The sequence below is a fragment of the Pristiophorus japonicus genome, chromosome 20 (assembly GCF_044704955.1).
Source record: "Pristiophorus japonicus isolate sPriJap1 chromosome 20, sPriJap1.hap1, whole genome shotgun sequence".
Classification (NCBI taxonomy): Eukaryota; Metazoa; Chordata; class Chondrichthyes; family Pristiophoridae; genus Pristiophorus; species Pristiophorus japonicus.
Window position 1 is genome coordinate 16280043 of NC_091996.1, and position 13521 is coordinate 16293563.

At 44.5% G+C, this 13521-nt stretch overlaps 1 protein-coding gene across 1 annotated transcript in view; it reads right to left on the reverse strand.

Moving 5' to 3' along the window:
* Window positions 1-13521, reverse strand: part of gpr107 (G protein-coupled receptor 107) — a 124565-nt gene that overhangs the window by 4149 nt on the left and 106895 nt on the right. The gene's annotated exons all lie outside the window — the stretch shown is intronic.

Genomic DNA, 13521 nt, shown 5'->3' on the forward strand with positions numbered 1-13521 from the left:
TGCAAATAAAAACAAGAACAAACATCTGTACCATTGGAAATTCAAAAAGACACCAAGGGGGCAAAAGTGCCCCTTTTTTGGAGGCCCGTTGTGCCTTTGGGGGCGCTACCGGCTCCAGGGAAATTGCCTGGGAGTTTGCGGAGGCGTTGCCATGGTAGCGGAACACCCCGGCGGGCAGCGCTCCAGGCCGGCGCGCAACTGCCGATGATGTCATCACCGCATGCGGCGACCCCTTACCGCTCCCGTGGCTGGCGTGATCGGATGTTAATGCCAGCTTCACAAGTCTTTACTGATTTGCCGACTCTCGGGGCGGCTCCAGTATGGCGGCCCTAGCGTGGTCCGGGCTGCCAAAACCCACCATTTTGGGTTCCAGGCTGCAGGCCCGTTCCTGCCCTCCCTAATGGCTCAGTGGAGGCCATCAGAGGCCTTGCAGAGTACGCAGCGGCCTCCCCCGGGCGTTGAAGCACGTCATCCGCGTTGCGCTTCACTCCCTGCCCCAGTAGCGCCCCGGAAATCGCCCAAGGAAAAGGAGCGCACGAGATTGTGCTCCACTTCCTTTGAGACGTGGTAAGCCCAATTCAGCAGCGGGGCGGGATTTCTGTGCCAGGCGCTGTAAGTCCTGGCCCCTGCTAGTTACAGCCCCCAATTTCGCCTCCCAAGTATTACATAGAAACATAGAAAATAGGTGCAGGAGTAGGCCATTCAGCCCTTCTAGCCTGCACCGCCATTCAATGAGTTCATGGCTGAACATGCATCTTCAGTACCCCCTTCCTGCTTTCTCGCCATACCTCTTGATCCCCCTAGCAGTAAGGACTACATCTAACTCCTTTTTGAATATATTTAGTGAATTGGCCTCAATAACTTTCTGTGGTAAAGAATTCCACAGGTTCACCACTCTCTGGGTGAAGAAGTTTCTCCTCATCTCGGTCCTAAATGGCTTACCCCTTATCCTTAGACTGTGACCCCTGGTTCTGGACTTCCCCAACATTGGGAACATTCTTCCTGCATCTAACCTGTCTAAACCCGTCAGAATTTTAAATGTTTCTATGAGGTCCCCTCTCATTCTTCTGAACTCCAGTGAATACAAGCCCAGTTGATCCAGTCTTTCTTGATAGGTCAGTCCCACCATCCCGGGAATCAGTCTGGTGAATCTTCGCTGCACTCCCTCAATAGCAAGAATGTCCTTCCTCAAGTTAGGAGACCAAAACTGTACACAATACTCCAGGTGTGGCCTCACCAAGACCCTGTACAACTGTAGCAACACCTCCCTGCCCCTGTACTCAAATCCCCTCGCTATGAAGGCCAACATGCCATTTGCTTTCTTAACCGCCTGCTGTACCTGCATGCCAACCTTCAATGACTGATGTACCATGACACCCAAGTCTCGTTGCACCTTCCCTTTTCCTAATCTGTCACCACTCAGATAATAGTCTGTCTCTCTGTTTTTACCACCAAAGTGGATAACCTCACATTTATCCACATTATACTTCATCTGCCATGCATTTGCCCACTCACCTAACCTATCCAAGTCACTCTGCAGCCTCATAGCATCCTCCTCGCAGCTCACACTGCCACCCAACTTAGTGTCATCCGCAAATTTGGAGATACTACATTTAATCCCCTCGTCTAAATCATTAATGTACAATGTAAACAGCTGGGGCCCCAGCACAGAAACTTGCGGTACCCCACTAGTCACTGCCTGCCATTCTGAAAAGTACCCATTTACTCCTACTCTTTGCTTCCTGTCTGACAACCAGTTCTCAATCCACGTCAGCACACTACCCCCAATCCCATGTGCTTTAACTTTGCACATTAATCTCTTGTGTGGGACCTTGTCGAAAGCCTTCTGAAAGTCCAAATATACCACATCAACTGGTTCTCCTTTGTTCACTTTACTGGAAACATCCTCAAAAAATTCCAGAAGATTTGTCAAGCATGATTTCCCTTTCACAAATCCATGCTGACTTGGACCCATCATGTCACCTTTTTCCAAATGCGCTGCTATGACATCCTTAATAATTGATTCCATCATTTTAACCACTACTGAGGTCAGGCTGACCGGTCTATAATTCCGTTTTCTCTCTCCCTCCTTTTTTAAAAAGTGGGGTATTGTCCCCTAGGTTAGCAGTGGTAGCTCACCTAAGTGGTCATTCTGCGTGTGTGAGCTTGAACTGAGAGTACATGACCATAGAGGTACTGTAGCCAAGCCTGATCAAGTCCTCATCTGACACTCATATGTCTGCTTTCCAGCTGCGGTGACAAGAGCATTCATGAGTGAGAACCCTGGGTGATGCTCCCTTTCATAGCTCTGGGGCTAAATAGCATTCCTGCCACTGGTCTGGCTGAGATCCCAACTCAACAAACTACTGTGATACTGCCCTCGTCCTGCAGAACATCTTAGGCACCTGACAAGGAGACGAGGTGAACACCAAGCAGGAAGTGAATTCAGCATTGATCAGGGATTCAACTTGGGATGTTTCTAGTCAAGTGGCTCAGCACCACACCAGTGTCACTGAGCCTCTTGGAAGGGAGTCCTGCACATTGCAGGTTTAAAAAAAAAATGCTCTCTATTTTCCTGTTTGGGTATCCCCACAATTGCTTTGTGTCATCATACCCCTCCTTCAGTCACAAAGGTGGGACTTTTTAAGCCTTGGAATTTCACGTCCCAGCCTTTGATATCTCCTTCAAGCAGACCTGCAGTGACCATGAACAGAAGTTCTTTCTTCAGGGAGTGGGCAGGAAAGCTCTCATCCCTCCAGTCTCTTTTTAACCCCTCCCCAAGACAGGGTTCTCTCCAATTTGCCAGCCTGGCTTAAGGTCCCTGAAACTCACTTTGAATGCAGCCCACTGCAAATATCTGTTCCTGTTATGAGTCCGACAATCCATACAGGCCTTCATGTTAAGTCCTTGATTGCCTGGCCACCTTTTAGAAGATCCACTTCAGAACTGAAATAAGTCAGACTTAAGTTTGCGGAAATAGTATTATTCAAAAATTACCCAGAGCGAGGGAAAATAAATCCCTAAAACTACAAACTGCAAGGAAAATGTACAGCTATGTAAAACCTATACAGTCTAAAGAAAACAGCTGGGTATCTGGATGCAATATAAAATCATTACTGCAGTGCTCAAATCGATTGCGCAGCAAAGTGCTGGTTAGTTAATGAAAATGCAATATTTTAAACCAACAACAGACAGATTCCAGTTTACACTATGAATACCTAATACACATTGCTCAATTAATCAATAGGACTGCCCGCTGCCTGCTGCGATACTTTTCAATGTTCACACGGCAAGTATAAATCATGGTGAAAACAATACAAGTTGAAAGCATTGTGTAAAGTCTCTGGAATCAGCACTCAAAGGACTAATTCAAGTGGCTTTCTACAGTCTTTGTTTCAGGCCTGCCATGAAACAAAACTCTTCCGGCTCAAGCGGAACTGCAGCATTGTGAGGAGATAGAAGGAAAGCTGCAGGCCTGCAGTGCATACGAGTAGTCTGTCGATAAAAGTTCATCTGCACAAAAAAAATTCCGAGTTATTCTTCATAACGCAGACATTGCTGCATCTTCACAAAGCACAGCACAATGGAGATGAACATGATTAAACAGAGCTATATTTCAGGGATTTAAATATATATATATATATATATTTATATATATTATATAAAAACATTCTGATTTCTCTGCCTCTTGATCCTTCACATGCCATCCATCTCCCCTAACTGGGGAAATTTACTCTTGGGTTTCTCCTAATGCCACTCCTGCAGCACAGAGCTCGGAGGTACCTGAAAGCAGCCCAGTGTCGCTGGCTGTCCAATGGCTGTCCACAGACTAAAGAAATATTTCAACACCTCCATTTTGGTGCAAATAAGCATTATGCGGGTTTAAATTCTTGATTCTGGTTCGGATTCTACAAATGAAGGGACGAAGGGAAGGGGTAGGAGGAGAAGCAACGGTACAACATCTTATACCAGTAATTGGTGGCACAGGGCATTGGTTCACTCCGACAGCAGCCCTCGAAAAAGAAATCCTCTGGTAAATTTCAACAATTTATTGAGACAAAATCTTCAGTGTGCTGATTGCTCCCATTTCAAAATCTTTCTTCTCACTGGGATAAACATAAGAACATAAGAATTAGGAACAGGAGTAGGCCATATAGCTCCTCGAGCCTGCTCCGCCATTCAACAAGATCAAGGCTGATCTGGCCAAGGACTCAGCTCCACTTACCCGCCCGCTCCCTGTAACCCTTAATTCCCTTATTGGTTAAAAATCTATCTATCTGTGATTTGAATACATTCAATGAGCTAGCCTCAACTGCTTCACTGGGCAGAGAATTCCACAGATTCACAACCCTCTGGGAGAAGAAATTCCTTCTCAACTCGGTTTTAAATTGGCTCCCCCATATTTTGAGGCTGTGCCCCCTAGTTCTAGTCTCCCGGACCAGTGGAAACAACCTCTCTGCCTCTATCTTATCTATCCCTTTCATTATTTTAAATGTTTCTATAAGATCACCCCTCATCCTTCTGAGCTCCAACGAGTAAAGACCCAGTCTACTCAATCTATCATCATAAGGTAACCCCCTCATCTCCGGAATCAGCCTGGTGAATCGTCTCTGTACCCCCTCCAAAGCTCGTATATCCTTCCTTAAGTAAGGTGAACAAAACTGCACGCAGTACTCCAGGTGCGGCCTCACCAATACCCTATACAGTTGCAGCAGGACCTCCCTGCTTTTGTACTCCATCCCTCTCGCAATGAAGGCCAACATTCCATTTGCCTTCCTGATTACCTGCTGCACCTGAAAACTAACTTTTTGGGATTCATGCACAAGGATCCCCAGGTCCCTCTGCACCGCAGCATGTTGTAATTTCTCCCCATTCAAATAATATTCCCTTTTACTGTTTTTTTCCCCCAAGGTGGATGACCTCACAATTTGATTAGTTCGTGTACTAAGAAAGAAAAGAAAGACTTGGATTTATACAGCACCTTTCACAACCACCAGACGTCTCAAAGCGCTTTGCAGCCAATGAAATACTTTGGAAGTGTAGTCACTGTTGTAATGTAGGAAACACGGCAGCCAATTTGTGCACAGCAAGCTCCCACAAACAGCAATGTGATAATGACCAGATAATCTGTGTTTGTTATGTTGATTCGAGGGATAAATATTGGCCAGAACACCGGGGATAACTTCCCTGCTCTTCTTCAAAATAGCGCCATGGGATCTTGTACGTCCACCTGAGATGGCAGACGGGGTCTTGGTTTAATGTCTCATTCGAAAGACGGCACCTCCGACAGTGCAGCACTCCCTCAGCACTGCACTGGAGTGTGAGCCTGGATTTTTTTGTGCTCAAGTCCCTGGAGTGAGACTTGAACCCACAACCTTCTGGCTCAGCGGCAAGTGCTATCCACTGAGCCAAGTGGACACGCTACTAAATTTCTCTAAATTATTTTATTTTTACAGCACTCCCTCCTGTAGAACTTTAGGCACTTGACAAGTAGGAGAAGTGAACACAAAGCAGGAAGTGAACTCAGCAGTAACTAGGGATTCAAAGTGGGATGTTTCTAGTCTGGTGGCTCAGTACCCCAACAGCATGGCGGCCCGACCTGCGAGAGACCATCAGCGGCAGATCGGGGCCATAAAAGGAACGGCAAGCGACGGCCCCTGGACAGCGTGTCTGCGTACCACGGCAAGGTACAGCACGAGCTGGTGCAGGAGGGCGATGGCAGCGAAGAGGGACGTCATCAAGGTCCAGGGCGGTGATTGGAGCGTGGGCAGATACAGCAGGAACGGCGAGGTCGGGGCGAAGGAGCAGTGAGAGACTGTAGAGGAACGTGATCGGGGCCCAGGAGAGGTGTGAGTTCGGGGCCAGAAGAGACGAGGGCCCAGAGGCAGCACGGGCCAGCCCATACTGCGATATGTGCGCACACTGGGCCTGTGCAGCAGAGCTGGTCTCCAGTCGTCTTGGATAATCCTTGCCACTGGACCAAGACCTAGCTCTGTCAAGCCCATGTGGTGGCTGGTGTGCAACGGCCACCACATGGTAAAAAAATCCACGCACAGGCATCTTCCACCCTTCAAGATGTAGTTCAGGATCTGGAATATTAGGTCCTTCATTGAAACACTTGTGAACTCATCCCTTTTTGGCATGGAAGCAAGTCATCCTCATTTTGAGGGACTGCCTATGATGATGACCACACCACTGAGCCTCTCAGAAGGAAACCCTACACATTGCATGTTTTAAAAGAATGCTCTCGATTATTCAGTTTAGATGTCCCTATTTATGTGTACCTACCTGTTCCGTCAGGTAATATTGTGCAGCCCAGAAAGACCACAAAATGAATAGGGACAAACATTTTAACTCCTTTATGATGCTCCATTACTTTCACCTCTTGTGTCACTACTGAATCAATTTATACTTTTCAGGCTTGAATTTTTGATGAATTCAGGTTTTAAAAAAACAGATAAAATCAGTTGCAAGCAATTCTGTGCTTTTTCAGATCAAAAACAAAAAAGCTCAGAATCAGAAAACTTCCAGTTTCATGGAGCTTCAATGTGACAGTGATAAACTGAATCAATGAGATAGAGTGACATTTTTTTGGCACTGGGGAGGGAAATGCTGCAGTTTGTCAGTCACCCTACAGTGAGAGGGAGGCAGCACTGCATTTTTATGCTATCATTTCCACTCAGTTTGAAGACTATACACATTTTAGGGCTTCAAAATTGGGTTTGGAACTCACATTTTGGGGATTATCGGGTTTCAGCAGATTGAACACGAAATACTATGTTGCGTGGAAATATTTGGAAATCATCATTCCAGATGAAAGCGATACAAGTTACCTGGAACATTACTGATTAGGTGTGTTCTCTGCACCCAAACAATATACTTCAACCATAAGCACCAGTTTGACCTTTCAATTTGTTGCTCCCATCAATCTTAAGGATTGATCCATGCTTGATTAAGGGAAGTTTGGGCTTACTGGATCGACAGTGCCTTTTCACTTGTACCAAAGATGGCCAGAGTGTTGCAAATTTCATCACCTTAATTTAGACTGAAGTCAAACTCAGATGCAAGGTTATAGGCAGTGTTCTAAATTCCTACACTAGATCATCCCTGAGCACAAGACTTGATCTCTGCTTAGTGTGGACCTCAGATTGCAGAGGTGAAAGAATTGAATCACAAAATGGTCCTTTTAAAACATAAAATTATTTTTAACTTCAGTCTTGCAACCAGTAAACTTAAACAATGAGCCAAAACGCACCTGTACATGACCCGTTTACTGGTCAACAACCGTTGATCATAAGGAGATAAACCTACAGTCACTTTATCATACTTGCTAATCCTTCAGTATGGACATTATTATGCATCAATAACTTGGAGTACACTGGTCATTAGCTTCTACCATGGCAGCTGCTTTCAGTAAAAATTCAACCATCCCATGAACGACAGAGTAATATGTCACAAAAATGATCCATTCTGGAAATGTTACATTGGGTTAGGATTTAAATAGAAGTTTAGGAACTGTCCAAGCTTCACTCTTTTTTTTAGGATGCTGTCTCAACTCCGTGATGAGATTGTAGTTTTTTGTGCTCACTTCTTAGGTATCTATTATCAACTACAATATTATTTTTTGAAGACACTCCATCCCTCTCCCTAGCATCAATCTGAGGGTGAACAAGACTGTTTGCAACCTTGGCGTCATATTTGACCCCAAAATGAGTTTCCAGCCACATATCCACGGCACAACTCAAACCGCCTTTTTCCACCTCCGTAAGTTTGCCCGCCTCTGCCCCTGCCTCAGCTCTTCGGCTGCTGAAACCCTCATTCATGCAGTTGTTACCTCTAAACTTGATTACTCCAACTCACTCCTGGCCGGCCTAACACATTCTACACTACGTAAACTTGATGTCATTCAAAAATCTGCAGCCCGTGTACTAGCTCGCACCAAGTCACAATCACCCATCACCCCTGTACTTTCTGACCTACATTGGCTCCCGGTTAAACAATGCCTAGATTTAAAAATTCTTATCCTTGTTTACAAATCACTCCATGGCCTTGCTCCTCCCTATCTCTGTAACCTTTTTCAGCCTTACAACCCCACAAGATGTCTGCACTCCTCAAATTCTGGCCTCTTGAACATCCCTCATTATAACTGCTCAAGCATCGGTGGCCGTGCCTTCAGCTGTTTGAGCCCTCAGCTCATCAACTCCCTCCCTAAACCTCTTCGCCTCTCTACCTCTCTTCCCTCCTTTAATACGCTCCTTAAAACCTCTCTCTTTTAACAAGCTTTTGGTCATCTGCCTTAATTTCTTCTTTTGTGGCTTGGTGTCAAATTTATCTGTTTTGTCTTGTAAAACTGTTGTGAAGCGCCTTGGGTCGTGTTACTATGTTAAAGGCACTATATAAATAAAAGTTATTATTATTACTGACACAAAAAATGGTTCCCTTGTGTTGAAAGCTAAACTCTGTACTTGACAGCCGACGCCAAGCTCCTGTTGACTTCCTCATTGTGTCTGATAGACTTGGTGATCTGTACAGATTCTGTGCGCAGCTCTGCTCTCCGCACTGTTCTGGCTTAATTGACAGCATGGAGTTGCTTTTCAACGCCACTTGCACCATCTGGTGTAAGTAAAAAGCAACAGTGATTAACAGGTCAGAAGAACTCTTCACTCATTTTCATGACTAAAAACACAAAATCTGTAGTTATCAGATAGTGGGAGGGAGGGAGGGGAGAGAGAGAGAGAGAGAGAGAGAGAGAGAGAGAGAGAGAGAGAGAGAGAGAGAGAGAGAGAGAGAGAGAGAGAGTGAGTGTGCGCGAGCGAAGCCACTCAATTCAAATACAAACAGGCTGTGTGATTTCTTTAGGTCCCACAAATTGCTCATAGTGGGTGCTGAAAAATATTTGCAACAGCTATGTTGTCTCTGAGTAACTCAAATTTCTATTGTCCAAAATAAGGCTTTAAACAAAGTAAAACATTCAAAAAATTATATATTCAGCCTTTCCCAACAGCTTGGGCTTGAACTTGATATTGTTGCCCAGACCAGTGACTCTTGAGCTGAATTTGGACTGCACAGTCTGAGCATGTGCACAGTATCTAATGTCCTAAGATACATCAGCATTGTTTAATCAACTGTACTGGTAGAACCTTTCATCAGCTTCTAATAGTTTCTTCCAAGCAGCTACTCCTCAAATAATTTTGAAAAACAAAGATATACATTTTAAAAGTTTTATTGAGCTAAAATTTATATTGAGTATTTTTTTTTGAAGAGTCCTGCGTGTGCTGTGAGTAAATGAGAGGGGAGAGTGTTTTAATTGCACCTGCTGTAGCTTTTGCTTTGTGTTGAATACAATTTAGAAAGTGTGTTAAACTATACTGGGAATTAGAAAGAGAAAAATGTTAGCGAGAGAGTCATTCTTCAGGCTAAATGTTAAATGTGCAAAAGGAAATACCAGCTGCAGCACAACCATGGGTGGGAGGATCTAAAGTGAAGAGAAAAAGATTAGTGAAGACAGACATAGGTCCCTTGCAGTCAGATTCAGGTGAATTTATAATGGGGAACAAAGAAATGGCAGACCAATTGAACAAATACTTTGGTTCTGCCTTCACGAAGGAAGACACAAATAACCTTCTGGAAGTACAAGGGGACCGAGGGTCTAGTGAGAAGGAGGAACTGAAGGAAATCCTTATTAGGTGGGAAATTGTGTTTGGGAAATCGATGGGATTGAAGGCTGATAAACTCCTGGGGCCTAATAGTCTGCATCCCAGAGTACTTAAGGAAGTGCCCCTAGAAATCATGGATGCATTGGTGATCATTTTCCAACAGTCTATCGACTCTGGATCAGTTCCTATGGACTGGAGGGTAGCTAATGTAACACCACTTTTTAAAAAGAGAGGGAGAGAGAAAGCTGGTAATTATAGACCGGTTAGTCTGACATCAGTGGTGGGGAAAATGTTGGAATCAATTATTAAGGATGAAATAGCAGTGCATTTGGAAAGCAGTGACAGGATCAGTCCAAGTCAGCATGGATTTATGAAGGGGAAATCATGCTTGACAAATCTTCTGGAATTTTTTGAGGATGTAACAGTGGACAAGGGAGAACCAGTTGATGTGGTGTATTTGGACTTTCAAAAGGCTTTGGACAAGGTCCCACACAAGAGATTGGTGTGCAAAATCAAAGAACATGGTATTGGGGGTAATATACTGATGTGGATAGAGAACTGGTTGGCAGACAGGAAGCAGAGAGATGCACTAAACGGGTCCTTTTCAGAATGGCAGGCAGTGACTAGTGGAGTGCTGCAGGGCTCAGTGCTGGGACCCCAGCTATTTACAATATACATCAATGACTTGGATGAAGGAATTGAGTGTAATATTGCCAAGTTTGCAGATGACACTAAACTGGGTGGCGGTGTGAGCTGTGAGGGGAGAGCTAAGAGGCTGCAGGGTGACTTGGACAGGTTAGGTGAGTGGGCAAATGCATGGCAGATGTGGCATAATGTGGATAAATGTGAGGTTACCCACTTTGGGGGCAAAAACGCTAAGACAGAATATTACCTGAATGGTGGCAGATTAGGAAAAGGGGAGGTGCAACGGTTCATCAGTCATTGAAAGTTGGCATACAGGTACAGCAGGCGGTGAAGAAGGCAAATGGTCTGTTGGCCTTCATAGCTAGGGGATTTGAGTCTTGGAGCAGGAAGGTCTTACTGCACTTGTACAGGGCCTTGGTGAGGCCTCAGCTGGAATATTGTGTTCAGTTTTAGTCTCCTAATCTGAGGAAGGACGTTCATTCTATTGAGGGAGTGCAGCGCAGGCTCACCAGTCTGATTCCTAGGATGGCTGGACTGACATGTCAGTCGGCTGGACTGACATGGAGAGACTGGATCAACTGGGCCTTTATACGATGGAGTTTAGAAGAATGAGAGGGGATCTCATGGAAACATACAAGATTCTGACGGGATGGGACAGGTTAGATGCGGGTAAATTCTTCCTGATGGTGGGGAAGTCCAGAACCAGTGGACACAATCTTAGGATAAGGGGTAGGCCATTTAGGACTAAGATGAGGAGGAACTTCTTCACTCAAAGTTGTTAACCTGTGGAATTCCCTACAGCAGAGTTGTTGATGCCAGTTCATTGGATATATTCAAGAGGGAGTTAGATATGGCCCTTACGGCTAAGGGGATCAAGGGGTATGGAGAGAAAGCAGGAAAGGGGTACTGAGGGAATGATCAGCTGTGATCTTATTGAATGGTGGTGCAGGCTCGAATTGCCGAATGGCCTACTCCTGCACCTATTTTCTATGTTTCTATGTTTCAATGACACCACGACAAGTTACCGTGGGTAGGTCCCCTTATAAACGCAAGAATTTATAACAGAAATATAAAAATACGACCCAAACAGGAAATCAATTATGTCTGTGCACCCTGGTCCAATTATCTCCCAACCTTTATCCCCACTCAACCCAAGGAATAGAAAGAAAGACAGAGACAGACTTGCATTTATATTGCGCCTTTCATAAGAAATAGGAACAGGAGTAGGCCATACGGCCCCTCGAGCCTGCTCCGCCATTCAATAAGATCCTGGCTGATCTGATCACGGACTCAGCTCCACTTCCCTGCCCGCTTCCCATAACCCCTTTTCGTTAATGAAACTGTATTTCTGTCTTAAATTTATTCAATGTCCCAGCTTCCACAGCTCTCTGAGGCAGCGAACTCCACAGATTTACAACCCTAAGAAACTTCTCATCTCTGTTTTAAATGGCGGCCCCTTATTCTACGATCATGCCCTCCAGTTCTAGACTCCCCCATCAGTGGAAACATCCTCTCTTCAGCCACCTTGTCAAGCCCCCTAATAATCTTATACGTTTCGATAAGATCACCTTTCATTCTTCTGAATTCCAATGAGCAGAGGCCCAACCTATTTAACCTTTCCTCATAAGTCAACCCCTTCATCCCCGGAATCAACCTAGTGAACCTTCTCTGAACTGCCTCCAAAGCAAGTATATCCTTTCATAAATATGGAAACCAAAACCATGACCACTAGATGTCCCAAAGCAAGTTACAGCCAATGATGTACTTTTTGAAGTGTAGTCACTGCTGAAATGTGGCAGCTAATTTGTATGTGGCAAGCTCCCACAAACAGCAATATGATAATGATCAGATAATTTTTTTTTTTTTTTAAAGTGATGTTGATTGAGGGATAAATATTGACTCGGGCACCGAGAATACACTTGGTCTTGACTCCAGGTGTACAACAACCAGGAGAGATCAACTCGTGCACATTATATTTACTGTCGGAACACACGCAGAATTGTAGACAGTAAGTTGGAGGATATGTTTTTTTTTGTAAGAACAGGAGCAGGAATTGTGGATGCATTGATTGTAATTTACCAAAATTCCCTGGATTCGGGTAAGTCTCAGCAGATTGGAAAACTGCAAATGTGACGCCTCTATTTAAAAAAGGAGGCAGACAAAAAGCAGGAAACTATAGACCAGTTAACCGAACATCTGTGGTTGGGAAAATGTTGGAGTCCATTATTAAAGAAGCAGTAGTAGGACATTTGGAAAAGCAAAATTCAGTCAAGCAGAGTCAGCATGGATTTATGAAGGGGAAGTCATGTTTAACAAATTTGCTGGAGTTCTTTGAGGATGTAACGAACAGGGTGGATAAAAGGAAACCAGTGGATGTGGTGTATTTGGACTTCCAGAAGGCATTTGACAAGGTGCCACATAAAAGGTTACTGCATAAGATAAAAGTTCACGGGGTTGGGGCTAATATATTAGCATGGATAGAGGATTGGCTAACTAACAGAGTCGGAATAAATGATTCATTCTCTGGTTGGCAATCAATAACTATTGGGGTGCCGCAGGGATCAGTGCTGGGATCTATATTAACGACTTGGAAGAAGGGACTGTGTGTAATATAGCCAAGTTTGCTGATGATACAAAGATGGGAGGAAAAGCAATGTGTGAGGAGGACACAAAAAATCATAGGACATAGACAGGCTAAGTGAGTGGGCAAAAATTTGGCAGATGGAGTATAATGTTGGAAGGTCTGAGGTCATGCACTTTGGCAGAAAAAAAATCAAAGAGCAAGTTATTATTTAAATGGAGAAAGATTGCAAAGTGCCGCAGTACAGCAGGACCTGGGGGTACTTGTGCATGAAACACAGAAGGATAGTGTGCAGGTAAAGCAAGTGATCAGGAAGGTCAATGGTATCTTGGCCTTTATTGCAAAGGGGATGGAGTATAAAAGCAGGGAAGTGTTGATACAGCTATACAAGGTATTGGTGAGGCCACACCTGGAATACTGTGTGCAGTTTTGGTTTCCATTATTTACGAAAGGATATACTTACTTTGGAGGCAGTTCAGAGAAGGTTCACGAGGTTCATTCCGGGGATGAGGGGGTTGACTTATGAGGAAAGGTTGAGTAGGTTGAGCCTCTACTCATTGGAATTCAGAAGAATGAAAGGTCTTATCAAAACGTATAATATGAGGGGGCTTGACAAGGTGGATGCAAAGAGGATGTTTC